Source organism: Lissotriton vulgaris, chromosome 2_2 (genome assembly GCF_964263255.1).
Source record: "Lissotriton vulgaris chromosome 2_2, aLisVul1.2, whole genome shotgun sequence".
Taxonomy (NCBI): domain Eukaryota; kingdom Metazoa; phylum Chordata; class Amphibia; order Caudata; family Salamandridae; genus Lissotriton; species Lissotriton vulgaris.
Genome location: NC_141688.1, coordinates 246,263,534 through 246,285,194, shown reverse-complemented (window position 1 = coordinate 246,285,194; position 21,661 = coordinate 246,263,534).

Sequence of the window (21,661 nt, the reverse complement as noted above, 5' to 3'; positions counted from 1 at the left end):
CCCCCCACTATCTCTCCACCTTAGTCCAACAATACTGTCCCTCCCGCACCCTTAGGTCTTCCACTCACTGTAGATTCTCTGTTCCTCGCTTTAAGCGTGCCAGAGTCGGCGGACGCTCGTTCTCCCACCTGGCACCTGCGCTCTGGAATTCGCTTCCCATCCCTCTGCGGTCTGAAACATCCTATATCAAATTCCGCAAAGATGTGAAAACCTGGCTGTTTTCTCTGTAATCGATTCCTTAACTTCCGTCTGCCCTCTTACTTCTGTTCTCTTAGCGCCGGGAAACCTTCGGGTAGCTGAGCGCTTTACAAAATTAGATATAATAATAATAATAATAATAATATTGTTTTTTTCCCTTGGTTATGCCATTACTAGCTATTTATGATATGCAGGCACCAAATATATATCTAGGTCAGTCTAGGTCAAAGACATAATGAGATAATCCAGCCTAAACTGCTAGTATCACATGTTGTGATTTGAATTTTAGAGTGGGTGCCTGACAGATATATGGCAGAGAGTAACCGAACAGAAGAAATTAGAAACCAGATACCAGAAGAACACACACTGCCACTCTTTCCTTCTTTCATTCAGTTGCTACCCTGTGAAATGGATCCAAAAAAGACAAGAGTATACCTCGCACTGACGAGGAGAGGAGGAGGCAGCAGGGGGAGGGAAATGGAGAAGGGGGCCTGCGCTAGATTCCCTTGTGGGAGCGAGCAGGTACCATATGTCAAAGCTCTCTCTAGCAAGGGAATTGCCAACGTGCACGCATTGCCATTGAAGGCAATGCAATGCGTGCTGCATTTTGGCAGCCAAACTGAATAGATGGCTTAAGATCTTTATCCTATACAGCGGTAATGGTCAATGTCGACGACTCCAAAAAGACAGTCCGACCTCAGTGGAACGAGTGCTAGTTATGGAGTTGGGCAGACCCCAGTACAGTATCTTGAGGATGCTGAGAAAAACAAAGACAAAGCAAAACATGGGGGAAAATGGGCTGTGCGGAGGCGGGTGATGCGTCGGTTTCTTACTGCTGCTGGGAAGATGATGCGTAGGGTGCTTATTGCCGGCAGGGGTGATGAATCGTTGGTACCTTACTGCTACAGGGAAGGTGAGGTTACAGTGACAGATGTGGTACCCAGGTTCCTTACTGTGGAGCTTTGTTGAGGCAACATCGATGATCAGGCTGCAAGATCTCAGCTCTGCAGTGTTGATTCAGAAGTCAAACCCGGTTAGTTTTAGAACACAGCTAAAAACTTGACTCTTCACCTCCCCTTGCTAATATTTTCCTTCCTTTTGCTTTGGTGACTCTGGCAGTTCTGCCACTAGAGCCATGATGCCCTTTGGGCAATTGTTGCACTTTATAAATGTCTAATGATCTTGGAGTTCACTTTGAGGCACCACAAACAGCTCCATGGTTTTCCCCCTTACTGGACCAGTGGCACACTGTAGACATCTCTATGGCAGCATTTAGCCACTGTAGTCATAGTATTAGGGGAGGATGTGCTGACTGTCTATAACATAAAGAACAAGTGGTAGGACGAAAAGAGGCGTTGAAGGAGAAGAATGCCAGGATTGAGATGGCCAGAATTCTCCCTGGTATATACTTAAGGCTCCCTGTTTTCCGTTTTCACATATTTTCACATATAAATACAGACATAAAAACATTCCTTTTCATGCCTGTATTTAATTTTAAATATGGATATAAAAGGACATTCTGTTGTTTTAAAGCGATTCTAACTGACTACCAGGCCAATAGCTGCGTAGATTGAGAGGTAAAGGAATTAAAAAAGAAAGATATTTTTGTAATGAGGTTTAAACAGCAGGAGATATGCCCATGGTAGATACTAAAATGTCTACGTTTTCATATAAGTTTATTGAGTTCTAGTCTGTGGGTGTTGGTATCATTAAATCCCATCAGGCATTCAACTGAGAGCATTAATTTATCAGCTAAATAAAGTTGGAAATGTACTACTTTCAGCTATATTATTTACAACACCCAAAATAAATATGGATAAATACAGATTAAATTGACAAAAAATGAATAAAGATGGATAAATACAGAAGGAAATGCCCAAAAAATAAATACCATAAAAAAGAAGCCCTATGCATAATCCACGCCCTGCCTCCATTTCACCATTCTTGAGGAAGATGTCCTCAATACAATCCACCTCTACATGCTCCATGGGCTGCCTGTGAGTGATGGCCGCAAAGTGGCACCAGGTAAATGTGATGACGAGAACAAGTATATAAAATGACTGTCTGAGTTGCACCCAATTATGATTAAGGAAGTTGTCCAAATTATGTATAGAAAGTTTAGTGAGTCAGAGGCTCATGTGTCTCCTTCCGTATGATGCACCACAAGTCCCAATATTCTTTCAGTTAGAAATTGCAAATACCATTCCCATTATCGAAAACATGGGCCAAGTACTGCTGCCGTATATACCTAACACTGTTAAGGAGCAATTGACAAAGTGCCCCTTCCACTTAGCGGGCCGGAGCAGTCAGTAACATCAGGGGGGGTAGAGCGGGACAGGGGAAATCAACAGACAACGTAATAACGTAATAGGGAAAATAAAACAAAATTAACAAACAAAACAACTTACCTTGTGCTTGCCACATCACCAAGTGAATGCTTATTTCAAGACATTTATTTTCCCTATTCCGTCATCTGTCTACTTCCTGGCCTGCTCCGCCATGCCCCCCCCCCCCCCCCCCAATGCCCTACTGCTCCTACATGCACCGGGCACGGCTGCACTTGGCCTTACTGTTAGCATGTAGAAGCACTGAAGAAAGTTCTGTCAAGTTGTACTTTTACAATTTTTGATTTGGTGTCTTTTCTTTGTTCTCCCCGATTGACACATTCAGTCATAGTACAGTCTACCAAAGTAGCAGCGGTCCCTGCAACTGCTGGGAGGAAACAACATCATCCAGTGCAAGGCATACCCCCCTCACAAACTTGTAGGTCAAACTGGTCAAGAGAGGGTCAAAATGCATACATTACAGCTGACATCAAAGACACATATAGGGCCCGATTCTCAAAGGTAACCAGAGTCTACCATTATCACTTTTGGTATTCATTTAGGACATTTACGTTTAGCAAAAACGTCGAAATGTAAGATATTTTGCCTTAGTATTCCTTTGTGATTCGGGCACATTACAAGAATTCCATCAACATTTCCAGTACTATGAACTCAACTCTGTAATCGGGTGCCACAAGTCAAATAGAGGCGTCCACTATGTTGTTTTGTTTCCGTCCCAAAGTCTGGAAATCCAATGTTAACAAATATAACAATGATGAACAAGAAGTGATATTCAGTTGTCAGGAGTATGCGTCCAGTATCTAACATATATTGTTTTTTCAATACATGAAATTGTCCAGCCAACCCAGCTGGTTATATTTGTTAACATCGGATGGCATGATATTGGGCCATAAACAAAACAATATAGTGGAACATCCTTTTGGGGTTATTGTGGTCTAAATGTAATAGTTGTTGCTTCTAGCCAATGGGGCCATTAAAATTGAGGGTGGGATCACTGATGATATTGAGTGCAACACACTTGGCAACAGTAGGACACACACTGCTTGTGATTATCTTTTGTGTCTAAAATTGAGTGGATCACATGCAGTGGCTGTAATGTTGAGTGGCAGACACACCTATCATTGTAGGTCCTATTATGTCATCCCAGATTCCAGTACCCCAGTGACATCTGCGACGAGATTGGCTGTGACATCTGGTTAGGAACCACACACTGGGCAGATGCAGGACCCTGGTAAGTAAACCCAAGAATGATGTACCTGAATGTTCATGAAATTTGGCTTTAATGTCAGCAATATGCTGTATGTGTCCTACATCACTGTTATCCCTCATCACAATATGCCTACATATGCCATTTAACCACATACCATATCACACCATGGTAGCTAGTGAAAGGATGACACTATATATATGGCAAGTAAGTGCATATTGTACAACAAATACTATATTGTGTCATAAGTTGTGGAGTAGCCACATCTGGATTGTAATTCAATGATATAAAAACGCTCTAGCAAAATCACAATGGACAAAATGTATTGATATTGGTGTGAACGAGGGTCGCTTGATGCCAGTTGTGTTCTTTTGGGATGGGTGTATGGGCTGCTAAGGGGGATGTTGAGGATGTGAAATATTCATATCTGGTGGCTGAAAAGCACTACACAAATCCAATGTAGGCGGCAACTATCCAAGTTTCTACACTTTCTCACAATGTGGGATCCTAGTCAAATGTTGAATTCAGATTACCTCCTCTTCTACCGTATTCTCATATATAGGTGAGAGGATAGTGTATGAGGTTAAGATGTGTGCTGTACAAGACATCATTCATTGTCAGCTAAGTTCTATCATGATGTTGTAAATGGATAATGGCAACGAAAGGCAGACTTGTCAACAGACAACATTATACTCATGATGCATGCTAGTCATAACAATGTGTAATCCTAGTGAGGGGGAGTCGTCCAGAATATTTATCTCCTTCCTTCAATAATCAGTTATCTTCTCATACACGTTTGTTGATGTGTCATCTCGTAGATGTCAGTGCTGTGTGGATGTAACAGCTGGCAAATGCTGCTGGTGACCATGAGCCCACATGTAAGTTCAGAAGGTAAATATGCTGCACAATGGCTAGGAATCAATGGTCATTGAGAATGACACAAAAATATTAGCACATAGCTATCATCATGTGTACTTAAATATGGCAATGTATGTCTCATAACAGTTGCTCTATCAGAAAGGAGGGAGTAGGAGAGGTGATCAATAGATCAACGGACACTGTTTACCTCCCAGGGGGGGTATGGGAGGAAGGTCCAGTAGCAGCTGTGTCCGTGTTAAGCACTGAGGAAACAAGAGGGATCGCTGTACTGTTCCTAATGGGGAGTGTAGGAAGTATGTTATCTGGCATGACCGCGGATGTTAGAGTAACATCCTGGGGCATCCATTTTGTTGGATGGAATGGCCTCACACACCCCGAAGGATGTCATGCTTCATCATCGGCAGTTGCTCCTCGTCGGGGAGGCGGTGCAATCCCCGACGGGCTCACCTCAAAGAGGGGCTCTTTAGCGGAGATCTTTTTCCAACTGCCTTTTGGTGAGGTGGGGGTGTGTGGACTGGACTAGAAGTGGTGGTGTGTGGGGTATTAAAATGTAGCAAGGGGTACCTGAATTCTATTTATTCTGGGGGTCCCCTGGTTACAGTTAAAAGGGGGTTAGGCTCACTAGGTAGTCAGCAGGTTAGGTCAAGTGACCCTAGTTGAGGCTAAAGGTGATGGGGGTCGACATGTTTCACGCTATGGGTCTATTCACCCGCGATTCATCAGGACCGTGTAAGAGTGCAGTGGCACACATGCAAGTGTCACGTGTGTCTTGTGTTACCTCTGTGGGAACTCCTATGCCTAGACATTTAGGGAGAAAAAAGGAAAACATATTAATTGTCGTTTTATGCATGTTGGTAGTTGCAGTCAAATGCCAGAATATTTATATAATAATAAAGCATGCCTCTACATTGCGAGCAAGCATGCTTTGCAACCAAGTTTGTGTGTAAAGTGCACAGTGACAAGCACACACAGTAGCTATTGAGTCTGTGAGGAGGGAGGTGAAGAAATGTGGGCTAAAAACAATGATTAGAATTAAAACCAATTTTTCAGAATGAACTTACAGCCTTTTAAAATTATTGGTTCTTATTGCAGCATTTTCTGAGGGTTTGGCTGCTCTAGTGTTGGGAGAGCGAGCAGGTATGTTAACTGTCACACCCTTTATAAAGACGTGCATCTAGAAACAAACCAAAGCACACACTGTGTCTCAACATGGTACAATAATCGACTAGCACACATGGCCCACTCACCTAAAGGTCGAGGACTACCTGCCACATGAGGGGTCGGCGGGACTAGACATCGGGGGAGAGCCCAAGGAGTATGCTAGGTGTAACAAAAAACAAACAACAAAGTGCCAGGGATTGGAAATCGGTTGGAGTTAATGCATGGTATTTGCAAGCAGCATGGAGCTGCCCCGATGTCACCCATGGTCAAATCCTAGTCTCGTAGGGCTTACCTCTATCCTTCCGTGTCCGTGTAGTGTGACCTACCCTTCACCGCCGAGCTCGAGTAGATGTGGGAGCTCGGCGGCGGGGGAATTTAAAGCGCGTTAACCCGATCAGCGAGCTGGCGCGTCTCCGCCCTCTCGGTAAAGTCACGTGATCGAGGCGCATATTGGGGCGGCCATCTTGGAGTGGCGTTATATCACGCTTGGCACAATGCAAACATCGTGATGGCACAATGCACCCATCGCGAATAAAAATTAATATTTACATATAGGACTATTATGGTACGGACAAAGTAAATGGCTAGATGCCAGATTTATTATGATGTTACGTGACCCATTTGGTGGGCGTGTGTAGTTACTCGTACTACAATGCGGTCACGTGGTTGAGGAGCTCAATACGGCGGCCATCTTGGGTAGGTCAACTAGTATGTATGGTGCTAGATGTGCATGGGGGCCACAGTGCAGTGCATTTTAGTCGTATGGGGACAAAGGTGATAGATTGCTCAAAAACACGTGGGACACGTTGCTTAGAATGTGACTTAGCGACGTATCAAGTGTGACAGTGGCAACTGGGACTTGTGTTCGAGTGACACAGATGGGAAAAGGTCACGTGTATGGTCCGTGTGTAGGGCCAGTGCTTCATGTGTTAGAACAGAAAGGGGGTGGGCGGCAGGTCTCTTACAGCGAGTGCCATGGGATATCCTCGTTGAGGCCCCGTTTGTCTGTGGACAATCGATGGATCCATCTTTGTTCCTTCCGGAACAGGGCATTACTTGGGCAGTTTGGGCTGGCTTCAAGTACCACCCACTTAAGGGAGTCTTCGTCATGGTTTTGTTCCACAAAATGTTTGCACATCTTCGTATGCGTTTTTTTGCAACGAAAGTTGCTCCGGTGTTCAATGATTCTTGTTTTCACCGGTCATAACAGTTGCTGACAGGAGCCAATCAGTGCATTGGACAACACCATCCCGGGGTATGCAAGACATCCTGGCTGCAGATGTGTACCCACTCGCATCTGTCTATCAGGTAAGTGTGCCATGAAGTGTTTCCCTATTACGGATTCCAAAATCATTACAAAGAGGAAAATCCCCTTATGAATAGTATCTGCAGTTGGTGTTTCCAAAGTAACATACATACCAATTGATAAATGTGAATGTCACACGTGCCTGTTTGTAAATTAGTAATGCAGATAATTGAGTACGCTGTCACTTCCCTCTCCAGCTGCTGGATTGGGGACCGCTTCCTCAGCTACACCTATGAGGAGAAAGGTTCAGCAGTTGACATAAGGGGGGATCACAAGGGAAACAAAGATGTGGCTGGAGCTGGTGAGTATGCTTGTGCATTGTATATCTCTATTTAATACCTCATTTCTATGGTGTCAGCTGTTACGTGTAGGTGTACCCAAACCAGGTCACATGTGCTTCATCTGTTGATGCAAAGTACGGTAGAATCAATCCTTTTGTTGCACCACATCTTATACTTGGTCAATTACTTATCCTGTTGCAACCTCTATTTTACAGGTGATGATTACAAAGAAGAGGATGGACCTTTCACCAGTGGGGGGCGACGGACAATCAAAGTGGAGAATCCACTTCTTTTGCTAGCAGCAAAGTACTGCCCAAGAGGAGGAGGATAAAGTACCTGAGGAGGCTGCTGAATGTGAGGATGAGGGAGACTATCTGACCCTCCTCACAGAGGATGAGTATTTAGATGCCCTGGCCAGAACATTTATCACATTGGACAAACTTGACAAGGCCACACACCCTCCACCCAACAAAGTGCATCCTCCTCCAAAACCCAAGATTGCCTGTCCTCAGCATAGAGCTAACAAGCCATACCTCACACACGCCCCAACACAGACATCACTGCTTCACAGCCATCACATCCTGGACAGAGGTGGTGGCTCCCCTACACACTCCTCCCTATACAGCACCACCCAGGCGTTATCTCCACCATCTGAGGGAGGTACCAACCCTGTTGTGGTGCAGGTGTGCAGAGACTACCACCTGCCACCCTCCCCTTGTTGGTGAACCTGGTGGTCTCATCCATGGCTGTCCCCTGCAGAGAGGGCCAGCAGATGGCCAAGGTAGCCAGTGGAGGAGGACGTCTTCCAGCAGCAGGCTGATCTGAGGCAGGACATTCGTGCCATAGGAGCTACCCTGTCAGACATGTCTGACGCCCAGCAGGACATGTAGCAAATCCCTAAGGTGGTGGAGAGATTGACCCAGGTGTTGGCCAGGATGGATAGATCTTGGCAAACATGTCCAAGAATATCAACAACATTATATCCATCCAAAGGGAAGAGAGTGTAAGACACCATGCCTTGGCCATGAAGATGGTGGAAGGCATGCTGAAACTAGTCCAAAGTCTACCTTCAAGGTCAACGCAGGGATGGGAGACATCACATCTGCCTGCAGTACATCACACCCACACACCTGTACCACAAACTGCACAAGATCACAGCAAGAGCACACACCCACCACTGCCCCTGCCCAGGCATTCCCCCCACCTGCACATCTACCACCACCCCCTGTCCAGGCACTCCCCCCACCTGCACAGCCATCACCAGCCCCTATCCAGGCACCACCACCAACTGTACAGACACCATCAGAACCTGTCCATGACCTACCCCCTGTATGGACATAGAGGCACCACACCAAGCTTCACCTTGGCTAACAACTCAAACATACTCACTCACAGTGATCCTCACCTACAAATTTGCGAAGTTGCAAGCATGATCCCTCTTGATCACATCTCAAATACATCTTCTAGCGTGAATATGTGTAAATAAAGTCTAAATCTCCTCACAAGTCAAGACTAACTTGTGTATTATGGGCTGATGGGCAAATGTTTACCCTTGTAGTGTCCTAGATCTATGAGGATGAATGTGTGTGAGTGACAAATATAAAGGTGTAACCCCATCAGTGCAAAAAGCTATCATGTGCAGAGCAAATAATAAATCACAAGATATATGTTCATACTTTGAACAAGACATTCACAAGATAGGGAAAATATGAATCAAAATATAAGTTTATTTAAATCAAATATTTTTGAGAAGAAAAACAAATAACAGTCTGTTTGGGAGGGAGAAAGGAAAACAAATAATGTTCTTTACACAGAACGGACTAGGGAACTTGGAGGGGGGCAACATAAATGAAACACATCAGGAAGCATCAGGGACACCAGGCTATATACAAGGGGCAAGGTAAGTAAGTGTCTAAAACAATATCAGAGTCCAACAGGTCAACTGTCCTTCTGGTCATCCTCTAGCTCCACAAAGTCCAGATCCTCAGAATCTGAAGCTGGTACCTGGCTGGCGGGTGCAGGCCCAGGCACCATACGGGGTTTGGCTACACGAGGAGTATGAGGGAAACAGTGTGGGGAAACATACAGAGGGTAACATTGAGAGTGGTGTTGGAGGGACGTTGGACTAAGACAGACAACATGGCTGCACCCAAGGAAGTGACACCAGCAGTAAGGATGGCCATGGCTCTTGCATTTTCCTCTCGCATCAGACGTATCAGACGCATTTACACAGAATGGGTAAATATAGGCATGGGACATACAATGGTATACCTCTGTCTTCCCTCATATCATACTCTGGAATTCAAAAACCTTGGAGTCCTTTAAAAGCAATAAGAGGCTGGCACAGAACTCTGAAATATCAAAGGACAGTTTATTACACTCATGTGAGGTGAGGCTGCGTCGCCCAAAAGCCATGGCAAATGAATGAGGCAGTCTGAGGAAGTCAGAAGGCTGATGCCTTATATACATTTCAGACTTACACAGTAAGCATACATAAAAGGGGGCAGTCTTAGCTCCTGCAAGCACACAAAGAATACCATTTAAGGACATATGGAACCAAGTGGGAGGAGCTAACAGTTTCAGAACGTAGTGAACACATTCCTATGTAAAACTTAATCAGTAACAGATGCAGACTCTACCAGGCATTTCTGAGCATGCGTGGAAGTGGAGGAGGCTAAATATATCCTGTTACTAGGCAGACTTCAAGTGCAGTTAAAAGGAAGGTAGGACAATGCACAAAGTGAGCACATGGCAGCACATGGTAGCCAAGATGGCCTCCAGAAACTAAAATGGCTTCTAAAAAACGGGTAAGATAACTTCTAAATGCGAAATGGCTTCTGCTAACGCTAACCCATTTATGCTAATTTACAACAGATGGCCCTTTTAGCGTTTGCTGAAGACATTCGTATTACTCAGTAGGAACATGGAAAACAGGTGCTCATTAATTTGAACATAATTTCGTCAATTTTCTAATTCATTGCTGGATAACCATTTCCATTCTAAACATTTCAGCAAGGGTATGACCAGGAATACTAAAGAACGGGACATTAGGTCATAAGCATACATACAAACAGTAGGAAGAAATAATGACCACTATTACAGAAAAATTAGCATTTTCACAACCCTAAGCAATAGCAAATCCTAAAATCTTTCAGAAAACACTATATACTCATATAAAACAGTATCAATGCAATCCTTCAATGCTCTCAAGTTGGGTAGAGATACTATTCCACAGAGAATGAACTTTTATTCTACCTAACCTAAACAGAACACTACTCTAGAATATTGCAGGCAAGACAATAAAAATTAATTCCACAACACCCAGTATTTTTAACCTTTAAGGAATCACTTTTATAACCACAACTTATGCCCAGAGTCCAATTCCAAGTCCCTCTGGCGGACTATTATTGCTCATCGAATCTCTTCATCCATCGCTGCAAGGGCCTCATCATTTCAGGCCTTCCATAGAAATGTATCTCAGCATCCGTTGGAGTGCCCCTTTTGGCAAACACTCATAGTTCAGTCAAAAGTCTCCATGTCATAAGGGCAGTGCACCAGTGTCTCTCATCTGCGGCAGACACTACGGCAGACACTACAAATGACGTGCTCTTCGTGATCAAGGGCACAAAGCATCTCGTGCAGATCCAAGCACTGTCAAGGAAACTCCTTTAGCAAATCAGCAGCACTTTCAAACTCCAACACTCCTTGTTCGGTGTCAGAGGACGCTCAAGCTGCTCGTTCATGGGCACCATAAGATAGTGCCTCTCGCCAATCTCGAATTCTCCATTTCATTTCTTTTTCGTCGGAGCAAAGGTGAAAAAGGGAACGGTGTGGCCTACTTAGACCAAGGCTCAGGCCAAGACACAGACCAAAGGACTCAAGGGCTTCAGGCCAAAACTTAGGCCAAGGGCTCAAGGGGCTGTACACTGTCAGAGGTTGCCAGTACATAACAGGTACCTTTTTGCGCTTTTTTTTTCCAATTCAAATTCTGTTGCAAAACCAAAGGGACTCCTTTTCTTCTGTCGTGGAACGCTGGGCAGTAGTGTGAACAAAGAACTAGGGTATACCATTGATGGCGTGCAGATTCCTTACTGGGTGCTGGGACTATAGACCAAAACTTCCTGCTTTTATCTATGGCTGTCAAGGATAGGAATTCGAATTCATCTTTGTCATTCGTTCTGCAGGTGTCACTCTCCCTTTGACTCTGGAGAATCCTGCAGAACCTATCAATGTAGAAGATATGACACAATTGTTAGTTTCCTTCAATTGTTGTACAAAAACAATTCAATATTTAACAAGGGGATTGCAATCAGTTACCCTACAATGTTCAAGAGAGGGGTCATACACCATGAGACTATCATAATCTAAAATACACTATCATTCTCATAGAGGGCAAAACAATGACTCTAGCCTCTTCAATTGTGTTTCCATATGAGAGCATGTCTTCTATCATCTAGGGGTAGGCAATTACATAAACATTTTATCTGAGTGGAAGTCCTTACATATAGGGGCATCATCTAATGGGTAAACATTTTCCTAAATGAGAAAATCTAAGTGTTCCTAAATCCCTCACCTAAAACATTTCAAAAACGAAATCACATAAGAGATGGTCAGGGACATTCAGACAATGGCTAATTTATCAAAAATGTGAAAACAGAGAAAAAACAAGAGTACAAACTCCTAATGTTTCCATTATTAGAACACATGTGGTCCATCAAACATTAAAACAGAAGCTGAAAGAACTGAGAACCTAATTAGAATGGGCATTACATTTAATATAGGCCTAAAGAAAAAGTCTAAAGAGAAAGAAACAGTCTGGTCAGGTCATACTAAAGGGAATTATGCATAATGTTGTTGTTCCTATTACATCTCTGCAGTCTGGACACAATGCAACATCTGGGGAGAAGCGCTACACCATAGACAGTAATCTCAGTTAATTGTCCAGTTCCTCCTTAAAGGGAAAAAATGAAAATGTAGAAAAAATGAAAAAGTTAGGTCACCTTTTAACAAGAGCCACGAATCTATAATTGCATCCTTAGGTCCAATCAAGGATATGTATATAAATCTAGGCCTGCCTGTTCCTTAAGGGAGAAGGGCAGTATCTGTATTGTGGCTTCCTGTATATCTCTTTTATTTTACTTCAATACTATTATGGTCAAATTTTAACATCCACTGGTGAGGCGAATGTATTTTTGTGATCACAGTATGCAAATATCATATCTGTGAAATTTAGTATAAACGAGAATATTAACCACGTGGTGTAAAGCGACACATACCGTCATACATGTCTCTTCACAACACAGGCAAATTTGTAATAATATCAAAAAGCAGCTAATAAAACAAAACAACATGTCATTACGCTATCATCAAATATACATGCATATATAGTAGGCACAAAAAGCATAAACAAAGCACAATGGTACTTGTAATCAAGCAGAAACGCGTGCATGCATGCAACCCAAAACCCAGAATCCAGGCCAGCTTAATTTGTCAAAATCAAAAATTACATCAAAATTACGCTTTCATTTTACTCACACCCCGCTTTTTGCCAGGTTATCACCAGTTGCTGGTTATCAAAACTGGCAAATACAACTTACAGTGCCGTTTGTGACCCATAGGATGAGCAAGAACCATTCATAAGGGAAAAATGCAAAATCATGAAAAAAACACACAAACATTTCATTTCAAAGAAGTCATAATAAAACCCATCTCTTTGCAAGATACTACTAACATAGCGCATAACAGAGTAAATCTCAACTGTTAACCAACCATCCTCATTGTAAAACATGCTAACCCGCTTTCATAGTGACTGTAAAACTTTTTCACAGACACACTGCATTCCTTGCACCAGCCTTTCCATGTGGCCCCTTCAGACCCCCTGCCCTCAAGGCCCTGAGAGCCTGCGGCCCCTCATGGCCCTGGGAGCCTGCGCCCCTTCACAGCCCTGGGAGCCTGCGAGCCCCACATGGTCCCCCCCCTCTCCAAAGCCCCTGAGGGCCTGCTTTTTTTCTTTCTTTAGGGCTGGTCAAGAATGCACTACTCAAAAACAAAAACCTTCATGTAACCCATCTAATGTGCAAGCTTGAAATTCTGCTAATCAGAGAAGCTTTTTCACCAAGCAGTCCTTGCTCCATCTGTTCACTTACTTACTCCTAAACCCCCGTCTCACTGACCTTAAGGTCAAATTCTGCCAGGCCTACCGTGTGGGCCCTATATCCTATTTCCTCCCTTAAACTTACAAGACCAGAAACCATTCCCCACTCATTCTAAGCTACAAGATCAACCCTGTTGAAAAACACATGTTATATAAATGACTTCTTTCAGGAATAAAATGCATTTAGTAAAACATTTACTGTGAACAATTTGCAGAACATAACAACATAGCATACCAGCATTATCTTAAATGTTTGCTACCAGCCTATACAATTGCACTCAGTTATCAGCTCCACAAAGATAAAAGACAGAGTAGGCCCTGCCGAAATTTGAATTATCAATCCTGATATTAAACATAAACCTCTACACCGGGCACAGTAGCTCACTGAGCTATGAAGAACAACCTCAAATAATAACAACCCACACGTTTTGTAATAGATACAAACATGCATTCTCTGAAAGCCAGAAACACTGCAAGGCTATGGTAAATGACTAGAATGCTTTTTAAAAGGTCCAGTTTAACCTATTTTCGACTTTTGAGTTTGGGGCACTTAAAATTGAAAATCCTACACTTGCATTACATATTAATCATCCTTAGAATGTGCTTTACATGTTGCAAGGAGCAAACATGAGGCATAGGCATGTAATGCCTTAGAAAAATGAGCCTTTACGCCTGCGTCAAGTAAAACCCTAACATGTAAATATCCTAATTAGTCAGTCACACATTAATTTAATCAAGTTTTAATTTTAGGAGGTCATAGTATGAGTATTAAGCTTTCTAAATATCTAAAAACGATTTTGAAAAACACATATTTTTTTTCAAATAATTTTTTCATGTTTAATAATTTATTTATTGTTTATTTTTTTCAAACCCATTCTGAATTACTAAAACCGCATTTAAAAACCAAACTGCATCTTTTGCCTAACAGTGTAGATGTAATCATGTATGAGCCTATGCGCAAAAAGCCTAAGTGAGAACAAGACATATTTTCGCGCCAGAATTTAAAAGAGAACATTTGAGCCACAAACCCAGAAATATACCCCTATTTCTTTTTACTTGTTTTACTCCTTTTAGGAAATGATCAAAAACCCCAATTGAAATGCCTTCCTGTGATACAAAATAATGCAACTTACTTTTGTAACCCTTTAAAACACTTATTCTGAGTTGCTAAATTCAGCCCGTGTTAAACTACCTTCTAATCTCTGGCTGAATCAACATTCCAATGTTTTATGGCCTGTAAAAAAAACACCATCTGCCGGTCTCAAGGCAGGAAGGCAGGAAATGACCTGCACGAAGCTGACCCTAGAGCTTTCAGGAAACAGACATTTTTAGAAACCTGTGTGCCACAAAATACATTTAAACTTAGCAAAAATTCACTTGTAGCTGAAACTTTAACATTTTACATGTATGAAAATGCATGTAAGTAAAGGAAGGCTTCAAATTCGTTTTTCCCCACAGAACCCACAATTTAATTTTCAGGCCTTTCATATTCCCAGTAAATGTAAATTTTAACTTTATCTAATTTAAGCATTTCAACAGTTTGCACATATGTGCCTTTGTTTAGTCTATAATTTAAAAAGCAACATATAGCGATTTTTGCAGGTAACATGACAAATTACTGCATTCTTATTTAATTTTCACCTAATATCAATTAATGCAACATTTTCCTTAACATACTGAAAACATCAAGAAATCCACATTCACGCATTGAGCTCATTTCACACAGAAACAGAAGTATTTCAAACATACAGGACACACAATACGGCGCTTAAGGCGTGTGTTTCATAAATTCGCGCCAACGCTATTCACAAGCAGAAATTACACTAACAAGAACAGAAACCCCACATTTAAACACACATTGAACCCACAGACCAATACATAGGACTGAAACAAAAAACAAGCCACAAACAAATCGTAAACCAAACCAATTTGTAAATGCTAGTTGTACGTCATATTTACAAGGAATGTTTGGCAATGATGTTTCAATTCACAAGTTTTAACTGGCAGAGCACCAAAGAATCGCTCTGCATTCCCCATTCATAAAAGTGCACAGAACAAAAGGATCCTTACATGTATTATGGCCATATTTAATTCCCTGAGGATACAATATCACCAAGGAAGAAATATGTTTTCACACCTAAACCTATTTAGGTATCCCTTCTAAGGGAAGCCGGCTCATTTACTTCAAATCACATTATGGTACCGTTCACAAAAGCAACACATTTTAACATGTGAGCTTAACCAAGGACAACAGGCATGCCAAAAAATAGTGCAGCGTATACACTACTATCAAAGGTGGAGGAAATATCCTCGCATTACCTGCCTATATGAGTTGCAACACATACATATCAAATCAAATCACATCAAATCATATTCATATCATATTCTTCGAAGATCAAACGTAGTTCAAAGTAGACAAGTCTATCTCAAATTCAAAATATGCCACAGTAAGCGTTACAAAGGCATTCAAAACTTAGAACAGGCGCCGCAAAATTACTTTTACCAAACATAAGCTGTCCAAATTCTAACTGCCAGGTCTTATCTAACAGTCTATCTTTTTATGTTACATTTTAATACTCACGCCAAAAGTGTTCTCAGTCAGGAGGGTGACATCCTTGGGAGGACCAAAGATCAGGAGAGGCAGAAAACACACACGAGCTGCAGACACAAGGAATCACCAGAGGCACGCCGTGCACAGCTACCTTCTTGCAGAACCCAGTCCCATGCTGCTCAGCAGTTTTCTGCCTCCTGGCAAGTTGATCACCCCTCCAGATTGTCACCTCTCTGATGAGTCCCATCTGGGGTGCCAATTCTGGAATTCAAAAACCTTGGAGTCCTTTAAAAGCAATAAGAGGCTGGCACAGAACTCTGAAATATCAAAGGACAGTTTATTACACTCATGTGAGGTGAGGCTGCGTCGCCCAAAAGCCATGGCAAATGAATGAGGCAGTCTGAGGAAGTCAGAAGGCTGATGCCTTATATACATTTCAGACTTACACAGTAAGCATACATAAAAGGGGGCAGTCTTAGCTCCTGCAAGCACACAAAGAATACCATTTAAGGACATATGGAACCAAGTGGGAGGAGCTAACAGTTTCAGAACGTAGTGAACACATTCCTATGTAAAACTTAATCAGTAACAGATGCAGACTCTACCAGGCATTTCTGAGCATGCGTGGAAGTGGAGGAGGCTAAATATATCCTGTTACTAGGCAGACTTCAAGTGCAGTTAAAAGGAAGGTAGGACAATGCACAAAGTGAGCACATGGCAGCACATGGTAGCCAAGATGGCCTCCAGAAACTAAAATGGCTTCTAAAAAACGGGTAAGATAACTTCTAAATGCGAAATGGCTTCTGCTAACGCTAACCCATTTATGCTAATTTACAACAATACTTTCAGGCACATATTGTAATAAATGCACTTACCAGCTATCCACTGTTCATGCTGCTCCAGCTGAGCATGGAGGGTCGGCCAGGCTGCCCGTAGGACCTTCCTGTGCAGTGGCATTAGGCAGGGCAGTTGCACATGGCACTGGGAGGAATGGTGCAATATCTCCTCTGCCAGCGTTTTTGGTCCTCCCAGCGCTTGGCAGCATGCCCTGGCCTTCCGGGTATGACACCCAGTGCACTGCAGCGCTCACCAATGGTGGCACATAGTCTGGCATACGTTGAATTGTTCAACTGGTCCTCAGGACCCCCATACAGTTGAGGAAAATTTGATATCATCCCCTCTGTTATGTTATGTTATGTTATGGGTGTCTTATATAGCGCTCAGCTACTCCAAGGAGTGTCCCGCGCTTTCTGACCCATAGCTGAAAACAGAGAATATAAGAAACAAGAAACAGACCAGTTATTGACTATAGAGCCAAGTTTTCAGACCCTTTCTAAAGGCCAACAGATTTGGAGTGCAACGGAGTTCCAAGGGGAGGGAGTTCCACAACTTGGGAGCAAGATGTTTAAAAGAGCAGCCACCTATCCTAGCTTTTCTAATGATTGGGACAGTTGCCAGACCAAGGGATTCAGATCTAAGGGATCTTGTAGGCTTATAAAAAGTAAGCCGTTTCTGAATGTAGTTGGCCCCAAACGCATGGAGTGCCTTGTGGGCCAATGTAAGTGCCTTGAAGACAATCCGCTTCCTGACAGGAAGCCAGTGAAGGGAGAGTAACAGCTCCGATGATCTAGCATGTTGGGGAAGGCCAAAAATGGCCCTCGCCGCAGAGTTTTGGACCACTTGAAGTTTTTGCAGAAGGTAGTCCGGAAGACCCAAATAAAGAACGTTAGAATAGTCAAGCCTGGAACAAATTAAGGCCTGTACCGTCAGCCTCCTATGGACCAAAGGAAGCAAAGGGAGGAACTTTCGCAACATTTTCAGGAGACCGAAGCATGTGCCGGTAAGGCCTGTTATCTGGGACTTCAATGATAGATTGTTATCAATTTTAACCCCGAGATTTTTAGCCACCGAGGAGGAAGATGACGGAGGAAACATATTCACCGGCCACCAGTCCTGCCAAGGCGGGTCTGCCTGACAACCAAAGAAGAGCACCTCCGATTTATCAGGGTTGCACTTGAGGCTGCTTCGCTGAAACCAGTCGAAGACAGCCCCAAGGCAGCCACGGATGCTCTTCCGTCAAACTCAACACCCTTTTTACCGGTGAGGAGAAGCTGGGTGTAATCAGCGTATGATATGATCTGGGCTCCAAAAGACTCCGCCAGTACCGCCAATGGAGTCACAAAGATGTTAAAACCATCAGACCCTGTCCATGACCTTCCCCCTGTATAGACATAGAGGCACCACACCAAGCTTCACCTTGGCTAACAACTCAAACATTCTCACTCACAGCGATCCTCACCTACAAATTTGCGAAGTTGTAAGCATGATCCCTCTTGATCACATCTCAAATACATCTTCTAGCGTGAATATGTGTAAATAAAGTCCAAATCTACTCACAAGTCAAGACTAACTTGTGTATTATGGACTGATGGGCAAATGTTTACCCTTGTAGTGTCCTAGATCTATGAGGATGAATGTGTGTGAGTGACAAATATAAAGGTGTAACCCCATCAGTGCAAAAAGCTATCATGTGCAGAGCAAATAATAAATCACAAGATATATGTTCATACTTTGAACAAGACATTCACAATGAAGTTAAACAAGATAGGGAAAATATGAATCAAAATATAAGTTTATTTAAATCAAATATTTTTGAGAAGAAAAACAAATAACAGTCTGTTTGGGAAGGAGAAAGGAAAACAAATAATGTTCTTTACACAGAACGGACTAGGGAACTTGGAGGGGGGCAACATAAATGAAACACACCAGGAAGCATCAGGGACACCAGGCTATATACAAGGGGCAAGGTAAGTAAGTGTCTAAAACAATATCAGAGTCCAACAGGTCAACTGTCCTTCTGGTCATCCTCTAGCTACACAAAGTCCAGATCCTCAGAATCTGAAGCTGGTACCTGGCTGGCGGGTGCAGGCCCAGGCACCATACGGGGTTTGGCTACACGAGGAGTATGAGGGAAACAGTGTGGGGAAACATACAGAGGGAAACATTGAGGGTGGTGTTGGAGGGACGTTGGACTAGGACACACAACATGGCTGCACCCAAGGAAGTGACACCAGCAGTAAGGATGGCCATGGCTCTTGCATTTTCCTCTCGCATCAGACGCATCAGACGCATTTACACAGAATGGGTTTATATAGGCATGGGACATACAAATGGTACAGCTCTGTCTTCCCTCATATCATACTTTCAGGCACATATTGTAGTAAATGCACTTACCAGCTATCCACTGCTCATGCTGCTCCAGCTGAGCATGGAGGGTCGGCCAGGCTGCCCGTAGGACCTTCTTGTACAGTGGCATTAGGCAGGGCAGTTGCACATGGCACTGGAAGGAATGGTTCAATATCTCCTCTGCCGGCGTTTTTGGTCCTCCCAGCGCTTGGCGGCATGCCCTGGCCTTCCGGGTATGACACCCAGTGCACTGCAGTGCTCACCAATGGTGGCAGATAGTCTGGTATACGTTGAATTGTTCAACTGGTCCTCAGGACCCCCATACATCTGAGGAAAATTTGATATCATCCCCTCTGCTAGAATGTCTAATTCTCTTTCAGTGAAAGAGGGTGCTTTCTCCGCATATCCCTCTGCCTTGCTGGGGGTACCTGTGTTGTACTGAGCAGCAGGATGGCAGAGGATCTGATCTGTGGGATGGGATGACCCAGATTGAACAGAAAATGGCTGTCAACCACTTCCTGTGATGTATTTCCTGTCTACCACTTCCTGAATGTCATTTCCTGTATGAATAAAAGAATGGGTTCCGGTCCGTTTCTGCAACTTCCGTCAGGGAAAGGCGGGGCTGACATCGGCCCCGCCACAGTTATGGCGGGGCGCACCGGTCCCCACCCGCTACTCCCACTGGCTTTTGGGGCGCTCCCCCATCTCGTCACCATGACGCGACAGGGTCATCTCAGCCTGTATTGCACCCCAGGTCTCCTGATGACCCGGAAGTGATTGAGTCACTTCCGGGTCACTAGGGAACAAAGGCCAGGCAGGTTAGATCTGACCTGGCAGATGAGGGGTTAAAAGGCCGTGGAGCGTGAGAGTCTGCCTCTTTCACTCCTGCGCATGACAGCCTGCCCTACTAGCCTCTAGGAGGCTGTCATTCTTTTCTCCGCCCACCATCCCCAGAAGCAGATGACTGTTATTGTGTGTTATGAAGGTTTTCACATTTTGTTACAAATGTTTAGGGATGACAAGAGTTCGTTAGAACTTTCTCCCATTTACAGGTCATCAATCGTCGTATTTATTGCTATTCCTTGGTCAGGCGGTTAGGTCATTATTGGTGAGCAGTTACTTCAAGGTCCTTAGGGGGCGGCGCCATTCTCAAATGGGGTCACGCAAAGGGAGGGACAAGTGGTCTTTCCTAGGACTCCTGGCGCAGTTACAGCCTGTTGGCTTCATGTGTGCGGGGGAGGGGAGAGTCACGCTTTCTCTAGGCTGGTTGGCCACCCCGCACGTACACAATGACACCAGTAAACAGCGCAGAGTTGCAAGGGCCCCCTTTAATAGAGTTTATAGAGCGTACAGAGGTACCCGGGGGGGGGCGGAAGTACCCTCACGGTAGGCGGCCCTCTGTGCATGCACACTTGGACAGAAGAGCGTGGTTAATAGGGCATAAGGGGGTAACCGGGGAGGTCTTAATTTTTGATTTATTTGTATTTTTTAATAAACACGGCAGGGGGGTTGTATGACCCCCCGCCTCCAAAGAAATCCCTCTCATGTCCTGGTTAATAATGTTGGTTAACGGAAGGGTGGGGGTCTTCCGGCAGTCCCTGGCCATATGAATGTGTACTCTCCATTGCGGCGCATCGGCTATGCATACGAGGCCTAAGCTCAGGATACGGAGAGTACGCATTCTTGCCGGATATGTTGGAAACGGACCAGAACCCATTCTTTCATACAGTAAATTACATACAGGAAGTTTTAGGCAAGTAATACCTCACAGGAAGTTGCTGACAGCCATTTACTATTCATTCTGAGTCATACTCCATCACAGATCATATCCTCTGCCATCCTGTAGCGGAGACCCCTAAAATGACACAGTAAGAGAACATCAGACACATGAAACTAAATCTAGAACAGACCGTTAAATAATGTTTGGCCTGGGACAAGGGGGTGGTCAGACACCTCATCACATCACAGGAGAGTTTGCTCCTTTGCATTACGGTACATGCGGTCCATAATTTGTACTTTACTCAAGAGTTGAATGTTGTGTTACAGTAAATTCAGGGGAAGCAGTGCTGTGTATCCCAGATACATAGTGCCTGATTCACCAAGATCATCAACACTTATGTTGGGGGCCCCTCAGTTGTGGGAGATTCGAATCTGTTGGGGGCAAATACTCCACGATGCAATAGTTAGGCCCCTTTGTGATTCAGACACCCGTTCTCAAAAGATCCTGGGAGGTCTCTCATATGCACATACATCTAATCCTCTGAGTCAATGGGTTCCTTAGGGAGATCAACAACATTGATTGCTGAAATTTGCACATGATCTGATGCATGGGCAGTGGTATGACTCCTATCAACAGCTGTGGGTTACATACATTTAGTGTGGCTAGCAGAGTA